This window comes from Ursus maritimus, unplaced genomic scaffold (assembly GCF_017311325.1).
Source record: "Ursus maritimus isolate PB19 unplaced genomic scaffold, ASM1731132v1 scaffold_35, whole genome shotgun sequence".
In the NCBI taxonomy this organism is placed as follows: domain Eukaryota; kingdom Metazoa; phylum Chordata; class Mammalia; order Carnivora; family Ursidae; genus Ursus; species Ursus maritimus.
In genome coordinates, this window is record NW_024426119.1 from 7,094,104 (window position 1) to 7,122,035 (window position 27,932).

General features: G+C 45.9%; 1 long non-coding RNA gene across 2 annotated transcripts; it reads left to right on the top strand.

Moving 5' to 3' along the window:
• The first annotated feature begins 3,643 nt into the window (after nt 1–3,643).
• LOC103673462 lies at nt 3,644–27,395 on the top strand. 2 transcript variants are annotated; one of them, XR_571400.1, is made up of 5 exons: nt 3,644–3,723; nt 18,058–18,163; nt 26,265–26,393; nt 26,489–26,558; nt 26,996–27,395. It is a non-coding gene; the product is annotated as an uncharacterized LOC103673462 (long non-coding RNA). The 2 variants fall into 2 exon arrangements; XR_005831929.1 differs by having other exon boundaries at nt 26,265–27,395.
• The last annotated feature ends 537 nt before the right edge of the window (nt 27,396–27,932 follow it).

Below are 27,932 nucleotides of genomic sequence, written 5' to 3' on the forward strand. Positions count from 1 at the left end.
CAGCGAGAGAGGGAACACAAGCAAGGGGAGTGGGAGAGGAAGAAGCAGGCTCCCAGCGGAGGAACCTGATGTGAGGCTCGATCCCAGAACGCCGGGATCACGCCCTGAGCCGAAGGCAGACGCTTAATGACTGAGCCACCCAGGCGCCCCATATTTATGTAGTATTTATAGCATAAACATGTAGTATTTATATAGCAGTTTTATATAGTATTTGTAATGAATCTGAAATCTATGACACTGTGGGACTTACATTTTAAAATACTATATGTCAGAATGTTCCATAAAGGAGTTCACATTGGATGAGGAGGAATTGCTCTACCACTGCCCTCATCTCGTAGGGAGTTGTGAGGATTAAGCGAGGCCATGTACCCCTGCTACATGCGTATCTGACTAATAATGACCTAAATGTGGGTGACTCAGTCATCCAATTTAACTTTCTGACATGATTTCTATATCTGAGAAATGGTGCTTGGAGTCCAAATACCAAAGAAGCACAGAACGATGCAAAGGACATCACACACACAGGAATTCTGTGATGAATGCTCATAGATGTGCCAGAAGACATCACATCAGAAGTTGCTGTGTAAACCGCCCCTCTGCGAGGCTGTTTGGGGCAGGAGGAAGAGATTGACCACCTCGGTTTAAAAACTGGCTCAGTCCTTATTACACGTGATACTGGGTATGTCACTTAACCTCCCTAAGCCTCAGTTTCCTCATCTGTAAAATGGGAATAATACCTATCCCATGTGGATTTGGGGAACAATTGTATGAGAGAAAGCACGTGTTTCAGAAATAAAAACTATTGCTGATCTCTGCAGAAGGGGAACGCTGGTGATGAGAGGGTCTTTGTTGAACATGCTTTCTCAAGAGCAGTTATGGAAAGACAGGCCCCAGCTGCTCTTCTCCGCATGAGGAAGGGGGAAAGTTGCAGAAGCCCAGAGGAAAATCTTGGAGGGAGTGCCTGGAACTGGGCTAGATTCAGAGGCCTCTCAGAGCAAGACCCAAAAAGGCGACTAAGGCAAGAGATGTCTAATGGAATGAAATACTGCACCCTGCTGTATGTATAAAATTCCCTCTTTTCTTGGGTCTCCTCTATAAGCCTTCAAACAAACAAAATCTACAAGATAAAGCTCTCGTGTAAGTGGATTTTTTGGAGAAGTGAGAGGAATTGCTAAATCCTGCTTCCCGGGGGGCACAGGGAGGGAAGGTAGGCTGCAAATACCCAAATCTGGGTTATCCGGGTGTCCGGCACAGTCCTGAGCGCAGGGTACGCAACTAAGAAACGCCGGACATTTTACGTCGTGTGTGCACGGCTGGCGGAAGATCCTGCCTGGTTGCAGGCGGCGGGCTGAGGTCAGAGCTCCGGAGCAAGTGTTTCTATGACAACAACGGCGTCTCCGCGCCCTGCAGTGGGCACGTGGAGTAGGGACTTGGCCGCGGTGGGCTCGTTCGCCTCACCTGTGGACCAGCAAAACCTCCCTCTCTGGGGCGCAAAGGATTCCCTCCCGCCCTCCGCTTTAGCTCCGTGCGGGTCACCGGCGCTGCTGGGTGAGTACCGAGCGGCCTCTCAGCGGTCGCGCCCCGCCGCGCCTCTCGCGCACGCCCTCCCGGGATTTGGCCACAGGGGCCCGCAACCCGGGCGGGTGACAGGACCCTGTGCTCTGCCAGCCGTCCTCACTGCGGCCCTCGGCTCGGGACTCTGGCCTCGTGCCCGCCGGCCGCCGGGTCTCCTCACCGGACTCCCCGCCGAGCGAGCCGGAGAGCGCGCAGCGACTGCTCCCGGGCCCAGCGCTCTCTCCCCGGGGGCCGGCCGGGGTCAAGGTCTCGGCTCCGTTCGCTCGCAGCGCCGCCCCCTGGCGCTGAGCCGGCGGGAACGTGAGGGCGGCCGCCGCGCGGATCTCGCGCAGCCGGTTCCGCCGCCGCCGACGGGGCGGAGACTGGGCGTCCGCGTGGCCCCGGCGGCCGGCCGGGAGGGGCGGGAGCCAGTGGCCGCGTAACCGCCCCGGGCCGCGGGCGCGGGCCGTGTGCCACCCCGGGGGCCTGGGCGCTGCCTGGTCGGAACCGAACGTTTCACGCAGCAGACGGCGCTCCCGAGGTTGCTCGGGTTGGGACAGACAGGCGAGTGTAAAGCAGGGTCGCCGCCTTGGTGCCCTCAGCGGGTGATGCAGCCGTGGACAAGAGCCAAGCCCTTCTGCAGGCAAGGCCAGGCAGGCAGCCTCCCACCCACCGAGGAAGTCAGCAGTGCCCGACCTCTCCCCGTGACCGCATCCCATCTGCCCTGGCCCTCTGCTCCCCGAACCTGTTTTGAGGATAGGCGTGAACTCTCCTGCCTCTGACACTCACACCTGGTGAGTGTCCATCTGTAGGGACCTAGGGTTGCCCTCTTGGTCTTTGTCCTCCCCTACCACCCCCACCCCAGCCATCACCCTGTCTTCCCCAATGACCCAGTCTCCCCTCGACCTTTCCTCAGCCCATCCCTGACGCTTCAGCCTCCCCACAGCTGAAGCTCGCTTAGCTCCTTCAGCACTAAGCCTGTGCTCCACCCACCCCCATTCTCCTCCCTGTTTCCCTGTCTTCGCAACCTTGTGGCTATTTCTGGCTCCCTATCCCCCCAAGTCACCACTATCCATCCTTAACAGGGACTCCAAACGCTGCTCTTCCCCACTGTCCTCATGGTCCCTGACTCAGCCCCCCCCCCCACCTTGAATCTGGGATCACTGCCCCAGTCCAGCACAGAAGCTTCTCCTGACACGGCCTGATGGAGTTTGTGTGACCTGCTGGTGTCTCCACTTGAGACTCCGCTTCTGCCCTGCCCTGGGTGCCACCCCCAGCCTGTACCCTCCCTTGTGCTCAGAGAACTGTCAGTGGAATCCAGACGCCTGGCAGAAACCTCTCTTCCTGGGGTTCACAGAGCAGACTCAGGTTCCTGCTTTTTCTGCCCAAAGGGAGGGAGCCCCATTTCTTAATCTCACCTGCTCTTGCTGGTCCTGCATCCTCCAAGGACCTACTGGCATGATGGAGAAGGAGGGAAGCTTGCCTCATCCTTTCCTCTGGCACACCCCAGGTTGCTGTTTGATCAGCTAAATATTCCCACCAAAAATTGGTAAAGGAAGCAGGAGCTGGTTTAATCCTGAGTCTTGGCTGCCCCTGTCCTGGAGTTTATGATGGCAGCATTGCCACTTTCTGAGCACCTACTGCGTGTATTAATGGACCCCCAGAAAGGAAGATCATCGCCATTTACCCTGGCTTAGCTAAATCCTAACCCTTCCATCAAGACTCAAGTCCCCTGCAGCCAAGGGCTTAATTAAGAGCCCACGTTTATCACTTGTCATGGTTTTCTCACTCTGTTGTTGCTGTCTCCAGAAAGAGACAGTGATGTCAGCTCTGTCCCTATGATCAGCTCTGGTGCACCCCAGCACACCTAGGCCAGACAGCCAGTCACATGCCAAGAGAGGGTGGACTCCCCTTTCCAGGGGCACTCGGGATGTGCTCAAGAAGCTCCGTGGAGGCAGGTCTCTCATGCTCCATAAGGCCACACAAAGCTGTTCTTGGCCCATTATTGAGGACACACCGTGTCCTGCCTCTGGATGAAGACGAGTCCATCCTTTCAGGGATACACACTAAAATAGTGCTGCTCATATTTCCAGATGTTTTGCACCAGGAAAAACCACCGGGTTCAACGGGGGCTTGCTAACTTTTGACTTGCCAAGAAGTTCACTGACAGTAAGTACTATCTACTATCACCATCCTGAACTTTAATTCCAGTAATATGGGAATGACATGGACGCATTACTAACAGATTTTGCTTTTTAAAAAGTTTTTGTTTCGAAATGTTTGCAAACTTATAAAAAATTGCAAGGATATTACAGTGAACTCTTATATACCCTTCCCTCAGGTTTATGAAGTACTAGCATTTTGCCATATTTGGATTTTTGTTCTCTCTCTCTCTCTCTCTACACACACACACACACACACACACAGAAAGTAGTCTCTATACAAATAAATTTATTACCTAAACCATTTGAAAGTAAGTTGTAGATATGGCACCTCTTAACCCTGAAATACTAGTACTATTATCAAAATCAGGAAATTTAGCATCTCTGATACAATATTATTATCTAACCGACATACCTTCTTCAAATTTTGCCAGATGTCCCAATAATGTCCCCTTCCCCTCCTGCTGCAACTCCCTCCTCCCTTTCCTCCTCCTTCTCCCCCCTCTTCTCCACTTCCTCCTCCCCTCCCCTCCTCCTTCTCCCTTTTTCTCTTCTTCCTTCTCCTCTTCGCTCTCCTCCTCCTGCTTCCCCTCCTCCTCCTCCTAATAGCTATTGTTTTCTCTGGTCCAGGATCCTGTCCAGAATCACATTTTGCATTTAGCTGTCCTGTCTCTTTAGTCTCCTTCAATCTGGAACAGTTCCTCAGCCTTTCTTTGTCTTTTATGACATTGACTTTTTTTTTTTTGAAGTACAGGCCAGTTATTATGTAGAATGTCCCTCAGTTGGAGTTGGACTGATGTTTCCTCACGATCATATTCAGGCAATGCATTTTTGCCAAGAATACCACAGAAGTGATATGTCCTTTCTCAGTATATCACATCAAGAGGCACATGACATTGGTTTGTCCTATTTTGAGAAATGTTAATTTTGATCACTTGGTGAGAATGATAGTGACTGTTTCCCCACTGTTAAATTATGATTATGATTTTTCCCTTTGGAATTGGTAAGTAATTTGTCAGGTGAATTAACAAGTCTTTTAAATGAAATAAAATTGGCTTTTTGGAAAACTCATTCCATAGCCCCTATTGTCCTCATTTGCTCCTGTCTGTTGAAAATATCTTCAAGTCAGCAGTGATCCATACACTGGCTCTTAAAAATCACTGCACAAGGATGCAAGCAAATTACTTCTTTATCTAACAAATACTTGAGTACTATATAAGCCGTGTACCTCAGAGGAAAGAATGGTTTACAAGCAGGGCCAATAGATAATACAATTAAGTATGGTGCACCTCTTTTATAGAAGGCCTCTGGACCATACTTTGGATTTGCTGAAAACACAGGGGACAGGGGAACAAGCTGACCAACACAACGAGGAAACAATCACTAAATCTAGAATGTGGAACATTCTGTAAGAAAGCTGGCCTGGAGCACCTGGGTGGCTCAGTTGGTTCAGCATCTTCCTTCTGCTCAGGTCCTGATGCGAGGGTCCTGGAATCAAGTCCCACATTGGCTCTCTGCTCAACCGGGAGCCTGCTTCTCCCTCTGCCTCTGCCTGCTGCTCCTCCTGCTTGTGCTGTCTCTCTTTCTCTGTCAAACAAACAAATAAATAAATAAAATCTTAAAAAAAAAAAAAAAAGGAAAATCGCTGGCCTGCAGCCTGCAAAAGGACAATTTCTTGGGGAAAAAAAAAGGAATGACTAAAACTAGATTAAATGATGCAGCAATTCATGAGCTTTGATTGAATTTGACTTTTTAAAGCAAAAAACTATAATTAAGGACAATTGGGGAAATTTTCATATAGACTAATATTAGATGATACTATGGGATTGTCGTTGGTTTTCTTGGGTATGATAATGGTTTTATAGTTATATAAGGGAATGCATACTAATGTGTTTAGGGGTAAAGTGGCATGATGTTTGCAATTAACTTTCAAAAGGTTCAGCAAGGGGCACCTGGCTGGCCCATTTGGAAGAGCATGCAACTCTTTTTTTTTTTTTCCTAAGATTTTATTTATCTACCTGACAGAGAGAGAGAGACAGCCAGCGAGAGAGGGAACACAAGCAGGGGGAGTGGGAGAGGAAGAAGCAGGCTCATAGTGGAAGAGCCTGATGTGGGGCTCGATCCCAGAACGCCGAGATCACGCCCTGAGCCGAAGGCAGACGCCTAATGACTGAGCCATCCAGGCGCCCCTAGAGCATGCAACTCTTGATCTCAGGGTTGTGAGTTCAAGCCCCACGTTTGGTGTAGAGATTACTTAAATAAATAAAACTTAAAAGGGGCTCCTGGGTGGCTCAGATGGTTAAGTGTCTGCCTTCAGCTCAGATCTTGATCTCCTGGTCCTGGGATCGAGCTCTGCTCTGTGTTGGTCTTCCTGCTCAGCAGGGGTAGTCTTGCTTCTCTCTGTGCCTCTGCCCGTCCCCAGCCCCCAGCTCGTGCTCTCTGCCTCTCTCAAATGAATAAATAAAATCCTTAAAATATATAAATAAATAAAACTTTAAAAAAAGGTTCAGCAAAAACTCATTCATATATATATAGACAGAGAAAGAGCAAAGTGGCAAAACATTAAAAATTGTTGAAGCTTGGGGGCGCCTGAGTGGCTCAGCCAGTTAAGCGTCTGCCTTCAGCTCAGGTCAGGATCCCAGGGTCCTGGGCTGGAGCCCCATGTTGGGCAAACTGCTCAGCAGGGAGCCTGCTTCTCCCTCTGCCTGTGGCTCCCCCTGCTTGTGCTCTTTCTCTCAATCTTGCTCTATGTCAAATAAATAAATAAAATCTTTTTAAAAAATTGTTGAAGCTTGGGGCGCCTGGGTGGCACAGCAGTTAAGCATCTGCCTTTGGCTCAGGGCGTGATCCCAGCATTCTGGGATCGAGCCCCACATCAGGCTCTTCCACTATGAGCCTGCTTCTTCCTCTCCCACTCCCCCTGCTTGTGTTCCCTCTCTCGCCGGCTGTCTCTATCTCTGTCGAATAAATAAATAAAATTTTTAAAAAAAATTGTTGAAGCTTGATAGAGAGTGTAGGGAGGCTCGTAGGACTATTCTTTCTACTTTTCTGTGGTTTTGGTTTTTTGAAAATCAAAAATTTGAAGGAATAACATATAGATGTAATTGTAGTTAATAAAAATAAAACTCCCTTTAAACTGTTCTGAATTTAGGGGGTGCCTGGTTGGCTCAGTTGGTTGAGCCTCTGACTCTTGATTTTGGCTCAGCTCGTGGTCTCAGGCTCCTGAAATTGAGCCCCACATGGGGTACCACACTCCGTGGGAAGTCTGCTTGTTTCCCTGTCCCTCTGCCCCTCCCCTGCTCACACATGCTCTTGCTCTTTCCCTCTAGAATAAATAAGTCTTTTTAAAAAATAAAACATTGCTGAATTTACAGTATTATTATTGTAAGTTTTCTCTACTGTTCTCTTCACTGTTACATGTGGAGAATTTCCTCAATTTTTTTCGTATTTAAAAAGGCTCCTAATTCAGCCTTTCTGGAAAGTATCTGGGTAATATATGAGACATCTTACAAATTTCGTCTCAACTTTGACTTGGGTATTTACCCAGGAAAATAATCGTGCACTAATGTAAAGATTCAGCAACAGAGTTTTCATCCTAGTGTAACAATATGTCAATGAAGAAATTGCATATAATTTAAATGCTCAACTCTTTATTGGTTAAATAAACTATGGCCCAACCACCGAAAGAAAGGAATATGGCACAGGCATGGAAATTGTTGTGAGGTCAACCATGTGCTGACAGTTGTTGAGGCTGGTTGACTTGTATACAGGAGCCCATTATTTTTCCTTAATTAAATTGCAGAACAGTGTTTAACAAGTGAAAGATATTGGTACCATATATTTAGCTTATGAAAAAATAGTATGTACTGTATAATCCTATTTTTGTTTAAAAAAAAAAAAAAGAGGCTGGGATATACACGTGCAAGTGCTCAACCTTGGTTATCTGTCCAGGTTGGACTGACAGTTTTTATTTTCAACTTTTAAAAATTTATAGAGTGAGCACTGGGGGGAGGGAATGGGGGGGCCTCACCCAGAGGTGGGACCATCCCCAGCCACCAGGTGGCAGTGCTGCTCGCTGAGGGCGCCTCCTTCGACGGAGCACCTCAGCCGCACCCCTCCCCGCCCAGTGTCCTCTGCCGCCCATCGCGTATCCCCTGAAAACAGAGGAGCACTCCCTGAAAAAAAGAAAGACAGCCTGGTGTATAGGGGAGCTCCTCCCCTCTCCGCACCTAGGTTAGGGGTGCAAATAGTGCCGGCCGTGAAGATGGCAAGTGGGGAAATGTTCCTTTCCTTGGGGATAATGGGAGGAGAAGCCTTCCCTGCGAACAGTTATCTAGCTGTGTCTAGATGTGGCAGGGCCGCCAGACTTGAGAGAGAGAGAGACAGAGAGAATGGAGAGAGAGAATGTGTTAAGAATATTCTGCATGAGGGCGCCTGGGTGGCACAGCGGTTGGGCGTCTGCCTTCACCTCAGGGCGTGATCCCCGCGTTATGGGATCGAGCCCCACGTCAGGCCCTTCCGCTGGGAGCCTGCTTCTTCCTCTCCCACTCCCCCTGCTTGTGTTCCCTCTCTCGCTGGCTGTCTCTCTGTCGAATAAACAAATAAAATCTTTTTTTTTTTTTAAGAATATTCTGCATGTTTTACTGATTGTGTCATTTTTCTTTGTGTGTGTGTGTGTGAGATTGTGTTAATATTTGGAACATGTTCTTCTATTTCAAAACAACAGTATGGATAGAATGTTGAAGAAAACACAATATTTACTTCATATCCCAATTCTATGCATATTCTCTTCTACTTTTCAGTTCACGCATTGTTCATCATCACATTAGAAATCCTTGCTATACCTTCCTTTGAAGCAGGATCAATGCACTATCCAGATATAATTTCAGCATAACTTAACCAATAGGAAGTGTATTGAAGAATGGTATCCTTTTGTGTTATGCTCTGTGGGCTTCTTAAAAAGTTCTTTATCTACAAAACAATAATGTAACTGTATTTATAAAATTGTTTCCCAATTAAGAAAATGTCTAATAATTTAGAAAAGTGGACATTTGCACAATTTTTTTTATAATTCGTGGTTTAAAGTGTAAAAACGGGGGCGCCTGGGTGGCACAGCGGTTAAGTGTCTGCCTTCGGCTCAGGACATGATCCCGGCGTTATGGGATCGAGCCCCACATCAGGCTCCTCCACTAGGAGCCTGCTTCTTCCTCTCCCACTCCCCCTGCTTGTGTTCCCTCTCTCGCTGGCTGTCTCTATCTCTGTCGAATAAATAAATAAAATCTTTAAAAAAATAAAAATAAAAAAAATAAAGTGTAAAAACGAATGTTTTTAGTATGGTCACAGAGTTCGGCAGCCATCACCACGATCCATTTTTCCAGTCATTATACTGCTGTATCCATTAGCACTCACTCCCCATTTCCCCCCACATTCCTTCCCCAAGACCTCAGCAAGCACTAATCTGCTGTCTCTATACATTTGCCTGCTCCAGACATTTCATATAAATGGAATCATACAACATACGTTCTTTAGTGACTGACTTGGCGTTATGTTTTCAATGTTGGGCGCCTGGGTGGCTCAGTCAGTTACGCATGTGCCTTCGACTCAGGTCTTGATCCCAAGGGCCTGAGATCCAGCCTCGCATCAGGCTCCCTGCTTAGCAGGGACTCTGCTTCTCCCTCTGCCTTGGCTGCTCCCCCTGCTTGTGCTCTCTCTCTCTCTGTCAAATAAATAAACAAAATCTTTAAAAAAAAGATTATCCATGTTGTCACATACCAGTAATTAAGCCCTTTTTATTGCCAAATAATATTCCAAGGTATGGAATCTTACTTGTCCATCAATTGATGAATATTTGGGTCGTTTCCACTTTTTGGCTATTATGAATAGCCAAGCGCTTGTTGTTATCTGTCTTTTTGGTCACAGTCATCACACTAGGAGTGAAGTGGTATCTCATTGTGATTTGATTTGCAGTTCTGTGTTGGCTAGGGGCCATTTGCATATCTTCTTTGGTGAAATGTCTATTCAAATCCTTTGCTCATTCTTTAGTTGGATCATTTGTCATTTTAATACTGGATTGTAAGAGTTCTTTATAAATTTTAGATACACGCCCCTTATCGGACATCTGATTTGCAAATATTTTATCTCATTCTGTAGCGTTGTCTTTTTACTTTCCTGATGGTGCTGTTTGAAGCACAAAAGTTTTTAATTTTGATGAACTTCAGCTTATCTGTTGTGTTCTTCTGTTAGGTGTGTTTTGCCCGCTCTAAGTTCACGGAGATTTATGCCTGTGTTTTCTTCCCATATTTCTTACAAGAAATATATGTTGTTTATGGTGTAAGGTGGGAGTCCGCTTCATTACTTTGTAACTGGATATCCAGTTGTCCCAGTGCCATTTGTGCAAAAGATTGTTCTTTCCTCCAGCGAATTGCCTTGGCGCCCTTGTTGAAAATCAACTGATCATAAATGTAAAGGTTTATTTCTGGACTCTTAATTCTATCTATTGCTCTATGTCTATCCTTATGCCAGCACCACACTGTCTTCATTACTATGAATTTATTGTAAGTTTTGAAATCATAAAGCATGAGTCTTCCAACTTTGTTATTTTTCAAGATTGTTTTGGCAACACTGGGTCCCTGGAATTTCCATATGAGTCTTAGAAACAGCTTGTCAATTTCTTTTTTTTTTTTTTAAAGATTTTATTTATTTATTCGACAGAGAGAGACAGCCAGCGAGAGAGGGAACACAAGCAGGGGGAGTGGGAGAGGAAGAAGCAGGCTCATAGCGGAGGAGCCTGATGTGGGACTCGATCCCTTAACGCCGGGATCACGCCCTGAGCCGAAGGCAGACGATTAACCGCTGTGCCACCCAGGCGCCCCAGCTTGTCAATTTCTATTAAAAAAAATTCAGCTGGGATTTTGATGTTGGTTATGTTGAATCTGTAGATCGATTTGAGGAGCCTTGGCATCTTAACCATATTAAGTCTTTTCATCCATGAACATAGGATGTCTTCTATTAATTAAGCGCACATCTGATTTTTTAATTTTATTTTTACTAGGCAGGAAACTAAAATATCAGATGGTTCTAGATCAGTTTCAAACATTTAGGTACCTTGAATAAAGTCTACTAAGCAGATGGGTATCGTTTGGCACAGCTTGAGGATAACAGGTCCTCCCTGTGCAGAACAGTTGAGTAGAATAACTTGGGGTTGCTACCACAAACTGCTGGTTTCCTTCTTTAAGAAATCTTGGGTAAGCCTTCTTCTCTGGACTTACTTTCCTTACTTATAAAAAAAGGAAACAACCATGATTACCTCAATCACTTCAGTAAAAAATTGCTAAATGAATTTTTAAAAATACAGTATAAAAATAGACAAAAGATTTGAACAGATACTTCATTAAAGAAGATATACAGGGGCACTTGGGTGGCTCACCTAAGCGTCTGACTTCAGCTTAGGTCAGGATCTCAGGGTTTTAGGATCACCCAGTTCCGGACTCAGCACAAAGTCTGCTTGTCTCTCTCCCTCTGCCTCTCCCTTTCCCCCTCCCCCTGCTCATGCTTGCTCTATCTCTCTTGCAAATAAATAAATGAAATCTAAAAAGAAAAGAAAAGAGGAAGATATAAAAAAATGACTAATAAACAAATGCAGATATGCTCAATATCATAAGCCAACATTAGCCAACATGCAGATTAAGACCATGATAAGATACACACCCACCAGCATGGCGAAAACTTAAAAGACTGATAATACCAGGTACTGGTGAAGATATGAAGCAAAGAACTCTCTTTCACTGCTGGTAGTAGTATTAAATGGTACAACTGCTTTGGAAAACAGATCAGTCTTCCTTCCTTCCTTCCTTCCTTCCTTCCTTCCTTCCTTCCTTCCTTCCCTCCCTCCCTCCCTCCCTCCCTCCCTCCCTCCTTTCTAAAAAGATTTTAAGTAGAGATGCCTGGGTGGCTGTCGGTTAAACGTCTGCCTTCAGCTCAGGTCAAGGTCCTGAGCTAGTTGATCGAGCCCCATGTCAGGCTCCCTGCCCAGTGGGGAGTCTCCCTCTCCCTCTGCCCCTCTTCCCCACTGTGCTCTCTCTCTCACTCTCTCTATTGCTCTCTCTCTCTTTCAAGTAAATAAAATCTTCAAAAAAAAAAAATTAAAAATTAAAAGATTTTCATCTCTACACCCAGCATGGGACTCAAACTCACAACCCCAAGATCAAGAGTCTCACGCTCCTCTGACGGAGCCAGCCAGGCTCCCCAGATCAGTAGTTCTTTGTAAAGTTAACATACATAACATAACAGTAATTCCACTCTATGCTATTTACCCAAGAGAAATGAACATATATATCCACAGAAAGATTTGTACATGAATGTTTATAGCAGCTGTATTTGCAATAAGCAAAAATCAGAAACAGCCCAATATCCTTTGACCGGAGAATGGGTAAATAAATTGTGGCATAGTCAATACAAATTAAAGACAAGTCAATAATTTAAAGGAACAAATTACTGATACAACATGCATGAATCTTAAAAATACGACGCTGAGTGAAGGAAGCCAGACACAAAGAGTACTGGATGGTTTCATTTATATGAAATTCTGAAACAATCAAAACTAAGCTATTGTTACAGCATATCAGTGGTTTTCTGGGGACAAAGGGGGAGGGAGGACCAACTGCAAAGAGGCTTGAGGAAACCTTCTGCGGTGATGGAGATGCTCTATCTTCATTGGCATGGTCGTTATATGTGTGCATACCTTTGGAAAAACTCATCAAGCTGCTTTTAATGTACTTGATGTATATTAAAATTAATATACTTAAAATGGGTACATTTTATTATATGTAAATCATACCTCAATAAAGTTGATTAAAAAAATAAGTCCACACTTGAGAGTTGGCTATTACAAGAGCTTCAGGTATCTCTGTGTCTAATCTGTCTCAGGCACTTCACTGATTATCATAATGAGTATTAGAAATGGGTTTTCATTAAAAACTTATAAAGGCATCATAAAGACCATGAAGACTTATAATCAATAAATTAGTAAATGCCTCTCTTTGTACTGTTATGAGGATCCAGTGTGATAACATAAATGCAAGTATACGGCTTTGATGGGCCGTACAAGTAGGTCTTGGCTCGAAAGTCAGAGATCCCCCAGGCTTCCAGATTTCCAGCCCCTTTACGATCCTGACCTAAAGGCCTAAGAGGTCCCTCTGGCTGTCCCCTGCCAGGGTCTTGGCTTGCTTACAGTCACCCCTGGGCCTCACCTTCTGAAGGGCCCTGATCCTGTCCCCAAGATGGTGGGGAAACCCTTAGGATCTGCCTTGCTTCTGAGTGCCTGGATGGAACTGGAGTTGACCTTTACCTCTTTGCCCTAACCCATGGCGCGAGGATGCTTTTTGCTTTGACTGGCCTGAGAGTTTGTAAGCAGTCAAGACAGCTGCACTGCAGTCACACAGACCTTGTTATGGCCTGGCTGTTTGTGTACCCCCTCAAATTCGTACGTTGAAGCCCTAACCCCACAATGGGATGGTATTTGGAAGTGGAGCCTTTGGGAGGCAATTAGGCTGAGATGAGGTCATGAAGGTGGGGACCCTCATGATGGAATTAGTGTCTTTGTGAGAAGATGAAGAGACCAGGGTGTGCTCACTGCCCCTCCCCCCAACCACCACCACCAGGTGAGGGCACGGCATGAAAGTGACTGCCTGCAAACCAGAATAGGACCCTCACCAGGACCTCAGCCATACTGGCAACCTGATCTTAGACTGCCCAGCCTCCAAAACTGGGAGAGATCGCTGTTGTTTAAACTGCCCAGTCTATTGTAATTTGTGAAAGCAATCTGAACAGACTAAGACAAACCTCATCCTGGCAAATAGGAGATGAACTGTGGCACTTCCTCTAAAAGCCTCCTGAACTACATTATGTCTCCTAAATTTAGACAAATCCTTCTTGAATATTCCAAAGCCACCATACTGTTTTGAACCCATTTCCAGAATCCCAGGTAGGCCCGCCCAGCCTTTTCCAGCCCCTGTAACCGACCCTCCTGCTCTCAATGACCTCTTACCCACACCCAGATATTCCTCTGATCTCACCCTGGTGCCACCAGGGCTTCGCCCGGTTGTCCAAGCTGACCCTGCCTGACTCCTTGTCTCTCCCTTAAGCTTTGAGCATAGAGACCTGAGACTTTCCGGATTCAGCTACTGGAGAATGACCCCCTACTCAGGGCACGGTTTCTCCAAACCTTAGAAGCCACCCACCCACAATGTCTGACCCACCCAAGACCCAGGCCCCTGGGGGTTCATACTCTGGTGTCCCTCCTTAGGTATAAATAAAACAGTGTCCTAAATAATTACACATCTTCTCTTTAGCGTTTTTCCCCCTGACCCTGTAAGTTACCTTGAGCAGTGGTTGGGAGTGGTTGGGCTTCCGTGTTCTTTCCCACCGAGAGAGCAGAACTGAAGCCCCCCAGCAAGTCCTGTGAGCTGTGTGGTGTATGCGCGGGCTGCCCGCGGCAACCTCACCTCCCATCCTGTGGGCTCTGTAGACCAGAGCCGAGGAAAGTTGAAGCTGCTCAGACCCAGGGATAAACACTGTTGACAGTGGCCACTGGCCTGCCACAAGATTTTTTAGGCATCTGAAAATACAGGGACTTGTTTCTGAGTGTGTGTTGCAGTGGTAATATTTTTTTCTTTTTAACAGGCTGGGGTCATATTTCAATTCAACAAGTGTCCGTTGATTACCTACCGTATGCTAGGCACTTTGAGCTAACTGAAAAAGAATTCTGCAACTTGCAGTTTTTGCTTAAAAGCATAAAATCTTTCCATGTCAATACGTAATGATCTGTCATTATTTTTTCCATCATTGTAAAACTTTAGCACGCTTAGCACTTTAATGCATTTTCTGCTCTGATAAATATGGAATTGATCGAAGTACCTCTAGCTATTTCTATCACCATTATTGGGTGGGATGCAATGAACAGATTTCCTAAGGCTAGGGAATTAGGCAAAAGCAGGGTTATGAATTTAAGTCATAGACTCTTTCTCCCGGGGCGCCTGGGTGGCACAGCGGTTGGGCGTCTGCCTTCGGCTCAGGGCGTGATCCGGCGTTATGGGATCGAGCCCCACATCAGGCTCCTCCACTATGAGCCTGCTTCTTCCTCTCTCACTCCCCCTGCTTGTGTTCCCTCTCTCGCTGGCTGTCTCTGTCTCTGTCAAATAAATAAATAAAATCTTTAAAAAAAAAAAAAAAAGAATCTTTCTCCCTAATGGGTTAAAACATACTTTTCAGTTTTACTTTCTATGCTGGATCTGTAAAAAGAATTACAGTGGTAGGACTACTTTTGATCTACATGTTTGTGAGAGCTGATACTAAAAGGAATTTGTTGGGTTTGGGAGGCAGCATGTGGGGGGTGAGATAGGGCTGGAGAAGATAGGCCCTGAGCCCCTAGGACATTGGAGGACATGCGAAGAGCCATGGAAGTCATTGTGGGGTTTTAAGCAGGAGCAAGATTGGAATCCTAATTTTTCCAGTTTTATTGATATATAATTGATACATAGCATGGTATTATGTTTGAAGTATACAACATAATGATTTGATATAGGTATATATTGTGAAATAAAAAATTACCATGTTACGTTTAGTTAACACCCATCACTTCACATTGTCCCAATGTTTTTTCTTGTGATGAGAACTTTTTTATTTCTTTTAAGAAAGCCCTATGCCCAATGTGCAGCTTGAACTCATGACCCTGCGATCAAGAGTCACATGCTCTACTGTCTGAGCCAGCCGGGGGCCTCTTGTGATAAGAACTTTTAAGATCTACTCTCTTAACAACTTTCAAATATACAACACAGTATTGTTAACTGTAGTCGCTGTACCTTACATCCCCAGAACTTATTTATTTCATAACTGGACGTTTGTACCTTTTGACCCCCTTCCCCCATTTCCCCCACTCCCTACCTACTGGGTTTGGCAACCACCAATCTGTTCTCTATTTCTGTGAGTTTTTTATTTTAGATTCCACATATAAGTGAGATGATCCAGTTTTCGTCTTTCTTTCTGGCTTATTTCACTGAGCATAATATCCTCAAGGTCCATCCATGTTGTTGCAAATGGCAAGATTTCCTTCTTTTTTGTGGTTGAATAATTTTCCACCGTATAGATAAATACCGCAGTTTTTTATCCATTCATCTGTTGGTGGATATTTAGGTTGTTTCTTTGTCTTGGCTTTGTCTTGTTATTGTAAATAACACTGCAATGAAAATGGGGGTGTGGGAGCACCTGGGTGGCTCAGTCAGTTAAGCTTTTGTCTCTTGATTTTGGCCCAGGTCATGATCTCAGGGTCCTGGGATCAAACCCTGCGTCAGGGTCCGCCTCAGCGGGGAGTCTGCTTGAGGATTCTCTCCCTCTCCCCTGGCCCCTCCCCCCCACTCACATACTCTCTCTCACAAATAAATAAATCCTTAAAAAAAAAAGAGGATAGGGGTATAGATGGTGTAGAGATCTTTTTGAGATAGTGATTCTGTGTCCTTTGGATATATACCCAGAAATGGAATTGTTGGGTCACATAGTAGTTCTATTTTTAATTTTTTGAGGAACCTCCATACTGTTTTCCATAGTGACTGTGCCAATTTACATTCCCACGGACAGCGCACGAGGGTTGCCTTTGCTCCACATCCTCTCCCACACTTGTTATCTCCTGTCTTTTGAATGACAGCCATTCTAACAGCTGTAAGATATCTTATTGTGGTTTTGATTTACATTTCCCTGATGATTAGTGATAGCGAGCACCTGTTGGACATTTGTATATCTTCTTTGGAAAAATGTCTATTCAGTTCCTCTGCTGATTTTATGATCAGATTGTTTATTATTTGCTAGTAAGTTGTATTTCTTCATATATTTTGGATATTAGCCCCTTATCAGATATATGATTTGCAAATATTTTCTCCCATTCCGTAGGTTGCCTTTTCATTTTGTGGATGGTTTCCTTTGGTGTGCAGAAGCTTTTGAGTTTGATGTAGCCCCACTTGTTTCTTTTTGCTGTTGTTGCTTTTGCTTCTGGTGTCATATTAAAAAAATCATCACCAAGGGGCACCTGGGTGGCACAGCGGTTAAGCGTCTGCCTTCGGCTCAGGGCGTGATCCCACTATGAGCCTGCTTCTTCCTCTCCCACTCCCCCTGCTTGTGTTCCCTCTCTCGCTGGCTGTCTCTATCTCTGTCGAATAAATAAATAAAATCTTAAAAAAAAATCATCACCAAGACTATGTCGAGCAGCTTACCGCCTGTATTTTCTTCCAGGGGTTTTATGGTGTCAGATCTTATGTTCAACTCTTTAATCCATTTTGAGTTGATTTTTGTGTATGGTGTAAGACAGTGGTCCAATTTTATTCTTTTGCATGTGGTTGTCCAGTTTTCCCCACACCATTTATCAAAGGGACTATCCTTTTCCCCATTACATATTTTTGGCTCCTTTGTCACAAACTAATTGACTGTATGTGCATGGGTTTACTTGTGGACTCTCTATTCTGTTACACTGATCTATGTGTCTGTTTTTATGCCAATACGAGACCGTTTTGATTACTATCATTCTGTAATACAGTTTAAAATCAGGGAGTGTGATGCTTCCAGCTTTGCTCTTCTTTCTCAAGATTTTTTTGGCCATTTGGGGTCATTTGTGGTTCTATACAAATTTTAGGATTTTTTTTTCCATGAAAAATGCCATTGGAATTTTGATAGGGACTGCACTGAATCCATATATTGCTTTGGGATCTGGGATTATTTTGCACAGCTGCATGGTTCTCCACAACACAGCAGCATCATAACTCCATGATTTCTTCAACTAGTTCCCTGATTTAAGACATTCAGATTGCCTCCATATACTTTTCTATTACAAAAATGTTACAACAAGTGCCTTTGTCGTATGACCTTGTGCACATTTGTGAATATTTCTGATAGATTCTTATGAGGAGTGTTGCTTAATTAAAGAGAATGTGCTGAATATTTCTAATTGTTGCTCCCAGATAACAAGTTTGTGTCCATTTATTCTCCCACCACTAGTGTGTGAGAGGACTCTGCTTCCTATGGTCTATAGGTCATATTATCAAACTGACAGGAGAGAACAGGCAATAACCTTTTTGATAGGAATCAGCCTTGGCTGTTGATACCGACTGGGCAGCTTATGGCCCTCAGCACGGGGCACTTGTAGGGTACAAATGAAGAGAGGTCAAGCTCTAGCTGTTCCCACGGGTGAGCTTCTGCTATTACTAACACTCGCTCGGGTTAGCTGTGTACTTCTACACCCATGGTCTCTTTTCTCCCTTCCCACCACCCTCTAAGATAAATGTCATTATCTTGTTTACAGGTGAGGAAACCCACCCAGAGAGGCTGATTCCTCCAAATCACAGAAGTCACAAGTAACAGAGCCAGGGAGGAAGGGGCGCCTGAGGGTGAAGGAAAGAACAACAAAGGTAAGGCCACAGTTAACCCCGGGGCTTTGGCTACCGGCCTGGGTCTCAAGGCCGGAACTAGACCAGTTGTGCGCTCTGGAATGGTGCTGCGTTCCTTCACGTGGGCTGCGACGTTCTGTGCTGCCTGCACTTGTCCTGCTTGGGCATGAGGTGGAGGCCACGGGTATGGAGAGAGGAACCCTCTGGGTCTGTAACTCAGAAAGATGGAGGGAGGAGTGGAGAGGGCTGTTAGCCTGGTGGTGGTGGAGGAGTTTATGAACTGACGATATGTGTACAGACCCTGTCCATGAGCTAATCAGAAACCTCTTCCATCCTCCCAGCTGGCCGCTGCGGCCGCTGCCCAGGGCCCTCCCCATACACTTCATTCCTCCAAACAAAGCGGCCCCTTAAGCAATCCTTGTATTACCATGGCTCTAAGCCTAGGAATTCCAAGGACAGACTTGTTTAACCACTCCTGGCTCCAGCCCTTGTAGATTGGTCCTCAGAACTCAGGGGTTTGAAGAAATATTTTCAGCAGACTCTGGGTGGGGAACCAGCAGGCAGCTAAGTGTCTTTCCCTTGAGAGGCCATTTGTTTCCCAGGGAAGCTCAGCCCCAGTGGACACGCTTCTGGTGTCACAGAAACCCCTGTGGCCCTACACCTTCAGGATCTTAGTCCCCAACAGGAGGTTCCTCTGGGGGGGTGCATCCTGAGCCTAGTGAGAATGTGGTCCAGGATCTCAGGAAGGTACCGTCTCTCAGCCTTTTTATTTGAAAAACAGTAGGAAATCTATTCTGTGGTTATGTGAGAGAATGACTGTATTCTTTGTGTTTTTTTTTTTAAGATTTTATTTATTTGACATAGAAGGAGAGAGGGCACAAGCAGGGGGAGTGGCAGGCAGAGGGAGAAGGAGAAGCAGGCTCCCCCTTGAGCAGAGAGGCTGATGCTGGGCTCCCCAGGTACCCCGGAATGACATTATTCTTAGGAAATGCATATAAATAGATATACACACACAGAGGGAGAGAAAGCACACGTGCAAAGAATTGGTGAATCTGGATAAAAGGGTTTTGGAAATTCTTCATATCATGCAACTTTTCTGTAAGTTTGAAATAGTATCAAAATTAAATGGTGACAGGGACCCCTGGGTGGCTCAGTTGGCTAGGTGTCTGCCTTCAGCTCAGGTCATGCTACCGGGGCCCTGGGATCGAGCCCCACTTGGGCTCCTTGCTCAGCAGGGAGCCTGCTTCTCCCTGCTTGTGCTCTCTCTCTGTCAAATAAATAAATAAAATCTTCTAAAAAAATTAAATGGTGACAAAAAAGTGGAGTTGTAAAGATCAAAGGAGCAGATTTAGGTAAATTAATTCTCATTCCCACCTGACGAGCCCAAGAACGGATTTAAATTTTGTGTAGATTTTGAATTATTTTGCCCAGTTGTAATCATGAACAATTTTGTAGTCTGTCTTTTTTCACTTGATGTCAGTCACAAACTGTTGTCCGCGCTATTACACAGTCCTGGTAACTATCATTTAAATGACTTGTAAAATTCCATTATAGGTCATCCTTTATGCTCTCCCATTGAGGGACACTCCAGAGGCAGCAGGGGATTGTCCTTAGCTCATCATGAACTTGGTACGAGGTGCTATCCACCACAGGCTCTGTGCAGGCATTATCTTATTTGACCCTCACGGTCACACTAAGATAAATATTTTTACCCCCAGTTTATGGGTCAGGAGGCTTATAACAAGCCAACCTCGTTCACTGGACTTCAGCATTCAATTCCAATCTTTCTGACTCCTCAGCTCGTGCCTTCCCTCGGCTCTTCCAGGACTGACAGCTTTCTCTTCCTCCTCCTCTAACTCATGGCTCTTTTTCTGTACTGCAGTTTCGATCTTGTGTTGTGGTTAATAACTCCATGCCCCAAATCTGAGGCTAGATTGTGAGCCCTTGGAGAGTGCGATTCACAGCGGGGTCATCTTTGGAGGCCCAACGTGCTTAGCCCCTCTGTATGTCTTCTACATGGCGGGAGCTTACATCATTTATTCTTTCAACAAATCCTGTATTTACGGAGGGCCTACTATGCCCCAGGCACTGTTCTAGATTCTTGGGACACATTCGCGATTCAATAAACAAAATGGAGCTTACATCCCCCGGGAGGGAGATGTACAATAAAGAACATACAGGGGGTGCTTGGGTGGCTCAGTCAGTTAAGCATCTGCCTTTGGCTCAAGTCATGCTCCCAGGGTCCTGGGATCGAGTCCCGCATTGGGCTCCTTGCTCAGCGGGGAGCCTGCTTCTGCTTCTTCCTGCTGCTCCCCGTGCTTGTTCTCTCTCTCTCTCTGACACATAAATAAAATAAAATCTTAAAAAAAAAGAAGGTGCTAAAAATAATATGGGAAAATGAAGCACGGTCAGGACAATAGGGGGTACAGGAGGAGCAGGTGTTGCAGTTGTAAGTGGAGTAATTAGGGTATAGGCCACATTGAGGACATGACATCTGAGCAAAGATTTGGAGGAGATGAAAGTGAATACAGCGTAAATGAACAAATGAAGGAATCAAATTACTTGTATGATACATTCTAACTCTACGATTAGAAAGCAGGCATTAGAAGAGCTAAGACCCTAAGTCTGAAAAGATAAATTCCAAGGAGAGAGAAGATCAAAGTTTAAAAGATCATACCAGTACTGTATGGTGACTAACATAAATAATAAAAAATCATTAAAAAAAATAAATAAAAGATCATACCAAGCACAGATAGGGTGAACAATGGCTCATTCCATGAACAGTGCCAGTTTGGCTGCTCCAAAGTGGTGCCGGCGGGAACAGTAAAGCTGCTTTACACGTAGGCAGTAAACACATGAGACTTACACCCCTAAACATGGCACAGGCTGACAGCACAAGACAGTGTTCAATGAACCCATAGACGCCAGCCCTGGGGTCAGTGATTGGAAGAAGTTGGGGATATTCATAGGGCATGCCCCAACCCTTTGATGCAATCCAGGGCAAAAGTCTAGTCTTGTGCCCTGGTAGGACACAGGGCCTTGGTGGGCTGGATCCTTCCAAAAAGTCCTGATGACCCCGGACTACACATCTCACGTCGGCTAATACCAAGAGCCCTTTCCTTTCCACTGCATGCTGTTGATGTTTGTTGAATTATTACATTTGGAATTATTACAGTTGTGGGTTTTTTTTAAATACAAGAATTACGTAGGGGCGCCTGGGTAGCCCAATCGGTTAAGCATCCGACTCTTGATTTCGGCTCAGGTCATGATCTCAGGATTGTGGGATCGAGCCCTGCCTCACGCTTCATGCTCAATGCGGGAGTCTGCTTGTCCCTCTCCCTCTGCTCCTCCCCCTATTTGCGTGCTCTCTCTCAAATAGATAAATAAACAAAATCTTTTTTTAAAAATACAAGAATTACATAGAATCAACTTATTCTTTTTTTTTTGACAAATATATACACGCTTTTAATTCCATCCCAATCAAAATACAGAGCATTTCTGTTCCCTCAGACCCTTGTGCGTGAGTTTCCCCTACTCTCTACCCTAGACAATTACCAAACTGATTTTTACATCCTAATGTTATTAATTTAATGGCAAAAGCTTTTCCTATAATATCACATGAATATAGAATCAACTTCTTCAAACATATAATCATACTGTCTGACCAGGTCAGGATTTGTCACTTTGACCAAAGTATGATCTTTAACAATTTATTTGCTTAGTAAATAATTTCCAAGCTAAATGGCCTTTGTATTTCATAGACTGCTTCTATATAAATACGTTAACATAATATTGATGAAATAAATCATAACTGAAATATACGAAGTTGGCTTGATATTAGATTTCTATACAAATAGAGGCTTAGTTTGCAAAATAAATACCTCCTGAAACTTTGCCTTATATATATATATAGATTTTTGTTTATTGAGTTCTCTTAGAGTAGAGCATGTCCACTTAATATTCCAGTTTTAAAGATGTATTTAAACTTTCTATATACTGATAGGGAATGCTCTTAAAACAGGAAAGTACAGATCAGCATATGTCGTATGCTATATGGTGTGCTATCATTTCCATTAAGAATATACATGTACAGGGGGCACCTGGGTGGCTCAGTCCTTAAGCATCTGCCTTTGGCTCAGGTCATGATCCCAGCGTTCTGGGATCGAGCCCCGCATCGGGCTCCCTGGTCGGCAGGAAGCCTGCTTTTCCCTCTCCCACTCCCCCTGCTTGTGTTCCCTCTCTCGCTGCCTCTCTCTCTGTGTCAAATAAATAAATAAAATCTTAAAAAAAGAAAAAGACTATACACATACAGGCTCAAGTATGCATGGAATGTCCCTGAAGGATACACAGGGAATTGGGAATAGCCTCTGTCCCCAGGGAGGGAAACGTGATGATTAGACAGCAGGGGAGGAGGGCGATGTTGTTTTCACTCTCTATCCTTTTATATCTTTTGACCTTCGTATTGTGTATATACATTACCTCCTAAAAAATAAAATAATTTTTAATGCATCATAAAAAAAAAGTAAAGCATCGCTGTTTCAGGACAAATGTGTAGTCACCAAAATGACTTGGAAATTAAGCAGTGGATGTTAGTGTTATGACACATTGACAGGGTCAGGAAAAGTATTGACTCAGGCCAGGAAATGCCTTCTCCAAAGTGCTCCGTTTAATTGCAGACTGTATTTTAAATCAGTTGACCTCCATTTTGCTTTACAGATTCACTTAAGGTACAGCTTATTTACATGCCTTTGTCAGATAGGGACCTCCGCTCTGACGTCACAGAGCCCACCATACCTGCTCTTAAAGATTGCTTTTTCTTTTTCTTTTGTGTTCTAGTTGCAACTTCTGAAACATGGAGACTTTAATAATTGTATAAGCCACAGATATGAACACATAATCTACACAAGATAAAGCACAAATAGTAAACAGAATCATGGAAAATATTCCACCTCAATAGTCAAAGAAACTCAAACTAAAACAAAAAAAATACCTTATTTAAGAAGCAGTTTATTCAAGGGTTACCCCCCCCCCCCAGTGGCAAGAGGGTCTGGTGAAAGCTGTGCGTGTTTATCACTGGCCAAAATATAAATCAGCTCAGCCCTTTGGCTGAGCATATGTCAATTCATGCAGCCATAAAAATTTTAATGTCTTTTGACCTGGTAATCCTACTCCTGGGAACTTGTCCTGAGGAAATTTTTTTCCAAAGAGAAAAAGCTCTGTGTGGGAAGATCTTCATTGCATGTTATCCATCAAAGGGAAAAGGTGATGGGCTAGAAAGAGCGATGGTTTTGGAGTCAGGTGTCTGGGGTTTGATGGCTTGATTTGGGGATCTGCCATTTCATGTCTATGTGGTGTTGGATAAGTGACTTGATCTCCCTGAGTCTTCGTCTGCAGGGCGGAAAGAGGGAAATCAGGTTGGGAGAGTCGTGTGGAACCAGAGTATGGAGGATCTTGACTGCAAAGCCACGGTCTCCAAGCTCTGTGAAGTGGGTGAGAGGGTCATTGCAGGTATCTGATGAGAGCTCCACATCCGGAAAATTAGCCTGGCGGTGGCATATAACATGAATAAAACTGGCAAGAAGGTGGAGGTGGGGAGGCCCTTAGAAGGCTTCTGCCGTAGTGTGTATGAGAGGCAATGACTAATTAAGTGAAACAGCCTAAACTGTGTGAGTACCTTGTGGGTGATGAGTCATTATCATAAATCTCCAGCCTCCCCATAGCATCTGTTCTATAGTCTGTGCTGAGCAGAAATATTACCTAATAATACCTTCTATTTCCAAAGCCCTTTACAGTTCAAAAAGTGCTTTCATGTGTATTATCGCTATGATCTTCTAGGGTGTTTACAAGTTGGCATTGTAAAGGACTTTTCCCAGATATTGTACCAGGCCTATTCATTTATAATTTCTGGGGCCCATCCCTCTTCTCCTTCACTCAGCTTCCTTTTGTTCAGTATTCAGCACTTTATAGTTCTTTTATCCATTTCACTGGAAAAAAAAAAAAAAAGAGAGTGGCTGAACAATGCACCCGGTTCCTTGCTTAAGTCCCTCTGAAGGTAGTAAGTCATCAGTGTGCTGGATTTGAGCACATTTGGTTTATTTAATCATTCATTCACTTTTCTCTGATTGCCCTGGAGTTTCACATGTTCCACCATATGTTGTCCCCGTCGTGCTCCATACACGAGTGAGAGCCCATGAGGGGGCCCAGGCTTCCCTCTCCCCTCCAGCTCCAGGAGGCCCAAAAAGGGATCCACGGCCACAAAGACCGCAACCCCTGAAAAATGGGACTAGCGATCACCCGGGGAAGCTGGGGCCTGGCCTCCACTCTGAGCGAGACGTCCTAACTCGGGGCTTCTCTGCCTTCCAGAGGCACTAATGAGCAGGGCTGAGCGGTAATTAAGACTGTGCTCAGTTCCCTATCACACAGCACAGCTGCAGCCAGCCAGGAGGAGGGAGAGGGAGGAGGACAGGAAGGATGCCTCCAGCCCTCTCTTCCCGCTCTGAGCCCCCTCTCCAGGGCTCTGTTTAGTGCAGCAAGGGGAGTCAGTAAAGCCACAGGATGAGGGAGTAACTATAGGATTCATCTGCCCAGGGCTAGGGAGAAAGGATCCAGATGTCAGCCAGGTGTTGCTTCTCTATCCCATGGATGCCGGGGTGGGGGGCCAAAGCTGCGGTCTTGTCAGAGGTGAGAGGTACCCTGTCTTGCAACCAGCCTGACACTATAAGACTTGGGTCAGGATGGGGCTGTGGTCTGACAAGGAAGGGGCAGCATGACCCCTGCCACCCCGTACTCATTGCCATGCAGATGTACCATTGTTTCTGGGGAATCTGAGACCTTCTCTGGCTCACACCCTACACTGGATCTACTCTGGGTGAGGACCAACAGCAATCACAGATACTCAGCAACATTGAGCCAAGTTCTGGGGACGCACAGATCAGTACGACCCAGTCCATTCCAGACAGCACACCCTCCAGTGGGGAGATAGATGTGGAAACAAGAGACATGACTGCTATGAGAGTGGTAAGAACAAATTCGAAGGGGGTAAATTGAGGAGAGCTCTACTTATACAGTAGCACTCGGGTTTTGAAGCAGAACACAGATTCAGGGGCGCCTGGGTGGCTTAGTCGTTAAGCGTCTGCCTTCGGCTCAGGGCGTGATTCCGGAGTCCTGGAATCTAGCCCCACATCAGGCTCCTCCGCTGGGAGCCTGCTTCTTCCTCTCCCACCCCCTCTGCTTGTGTTCCCTCTCTCGCTGGCTGTCTCTATCTCTGTTAAATAAATAAATAAAATCTTAAAAAAAAAAAAAAAAAGATTCACCAGAAAAGAGATTTTGGGCCAAGGTAATAGAGTGAGCAAAGGCAGGGGCATGAAAGGGTGGATGGCCTGTCCTGGCACAGTGAGCATCCAGAGCCAGAAGTTGAGGCAGCCTGGCCCAGAGCATGAGTGGAGAGAGAAGGGGTGGATTCTAAGGGCCACAGGCCTGGTGGGAGCAATTGCCTGTCTGACTCATGTTCCCCAGTTTACACCATTTCAGGTGCGCAGGTGCTCCAAGACTATTAAAAAAAAAAAAAAAAAAAAAATCCCTGGGGAGCTGTCCCAGCCCCAGGTGCTGAGCAGGAGGGGGACCAGGGGTGAGCTGAGGGGCTGATGCAGAGAAGGCAGAGCTAGAGGGAGGGGCTTAGGCAGAAGCCAAAGGCCCCGTGCTCACACAGGGACACAGCTGCAGCCAGGGGAGAGGGACGGTGCGGTGCGTGTGTGCAAGGCTGGAGCTTGGGCCTCGTGTGGGGCGGCAGGGCATCCATTTCCCTCCTGCCCTCTGCCCACTGCTCTGGAGTCCCAGGTATCCGAAGGTCCCCAGAACCTACTCTGTCCCCAGGGAAGGGGGCAGGAGTCACTGATGATCCTGTAGGGAAAGAACTAGGAGGTTCTGTCATTCAACTTGCAGACAGAGACCCACCACACACAAACCTGTGAGTCAGAGAAAGAGAGGTTAACCTCAAAACTGCTGGATCTCTGGTAACACTGTGACCACTTTCAAACATACGTAATCAGGACTCATTTCAAATAGCCTTTTGGAAGCATGCTGACTTATGCCCGCTTGGTCTGCCGTCCCCTCTCCTGCCCAGAATCACAAGACTTCCCCTTCACTTATCTGAGTGGCTCAACAGCAGTTCTCCAAGGGGATTTTGGGCTGACTGATGAATAAAAGAAGGCTGGAATGCTGGTGTGGTAAGTCATCACCCACGTCTTGGTTGGTAAGTACCCCCTTCATGTCTTTCCTGCATGTAGATTTTCAGTATATCTACAAGACTTTTTTATTTTTCTGAATTGGTGGTCTTATTTTCCATAGCAATGTCTCCCAGAAGGCTTGAGATTTCTTGCATGGCCATGACTTGAAAATCTAGAAATGAGATCCACAGGTGAGCTGTGTTCTCTATAGAGCTAACCTGAGGCTGCCCTGTACCCTTCACCTCTCCCTTAAGGGGTCCCGGGGTTAACAGGACACCTGTGGACACCTCTTCCTGGTCCCTGTATGTCTGCCCCACAGGGAAAAGATAAGGAGCAGGACAGGTGTGTGTGGGCAGGGAGGAGGGCTGTGAGTCCAAGCCCCCATCCCACATGGGCAACCAAAATTCTGGTGGCCCTTCTTGTGCTGTTGTCAGAGAAATGGCCCCGGGACCCAGCCTCGTCTCTCCCCGCTGACATGGCAGGCATGGGAAGCAACTGTGGGGGGACCTTCAGAGCTGGGGAAAAGGGGAGGGAGGATTGGAATGCCTTTTATTTTGAGTGTCTTTGGACTTTTGCATTTATAATATTTCTATTTTTGAAAGAATCATTTGGCTCTTTTTTCTTTTAGCATATTTTCCTTAGAGCAATAGAGGCTTTTGCAATATGGAAAAAGTGACATTTGATCCGAAGGAGTCTGGAGGGAGCCCTCCGAGTGCCGAGTGCCAGGAACTGACCTTTAGTAACCACCTACCCAGAGCCGGGCTGGCGGAGCGCGAGCGGAGCCTCCAGGAAGGATGTCTGGTGCCCTCCACAGGTCAGTTCACAACGGGAGTCTTGGTGACGGCCCGCAGCTGTGTGTGCGTGCCTGAGCTCGCCCCCCTCTCTCCCGCCGTTCCTCTAGATGGCTCTGGCTGACTGTCTCTCCTCTCGCCCTGCGGCCAGCTGTCCCAGTTCTCCTCTCTCCCTCTCTCCTTTCAGCCCAGCCTGGAAGGCCGAGGGCCGGGCCAGAGGGAAGCAGTTGTTGCTGTTTTTCCCCAGCTCCCGCTCAAATGTGACACCCACAGAAAGGTCAAGCCCACGTGGTTCGGCACATCCCCTGCCTGGCCCGCCCTGGCTGTTACCATGACGACTGCTGGGCTGGAAATGTCCTTAGCCACCTCTACTCCACACGTTGGGTGGCTGTCCCAGGCTCCGTTCTCAGAAAAGGCACTCTGTTACAGAGTTAAAGGGCCTCTGGGAACAGGGACAGATGGACAGACAGAAAAACAGATCGAGTCAGAGGCACCCACCGCCTCTTTGACGGTGACAACGAGAAACAAAGCATATATAGGGATCCAGAGAATGTGAAGAGGCAAAATGTGAGATGGGGACAGAGTCTCAGTGATGCGGGACTGAGGGCTGATGAGCAAAGCAGAGCAGAGTCTGAGACCGAATCAGGAAAAAAGAGACAAAGAGGCACCAGAGAGAGAAGCCCCCACTGAAGAGCAATGGAGAGGGCCTGAGGGAGGAAGAGAGGGAAGGGGGGACGGGTGAGAGAGGAGTCAGCCCCCGCTGCCCCGCTCCCA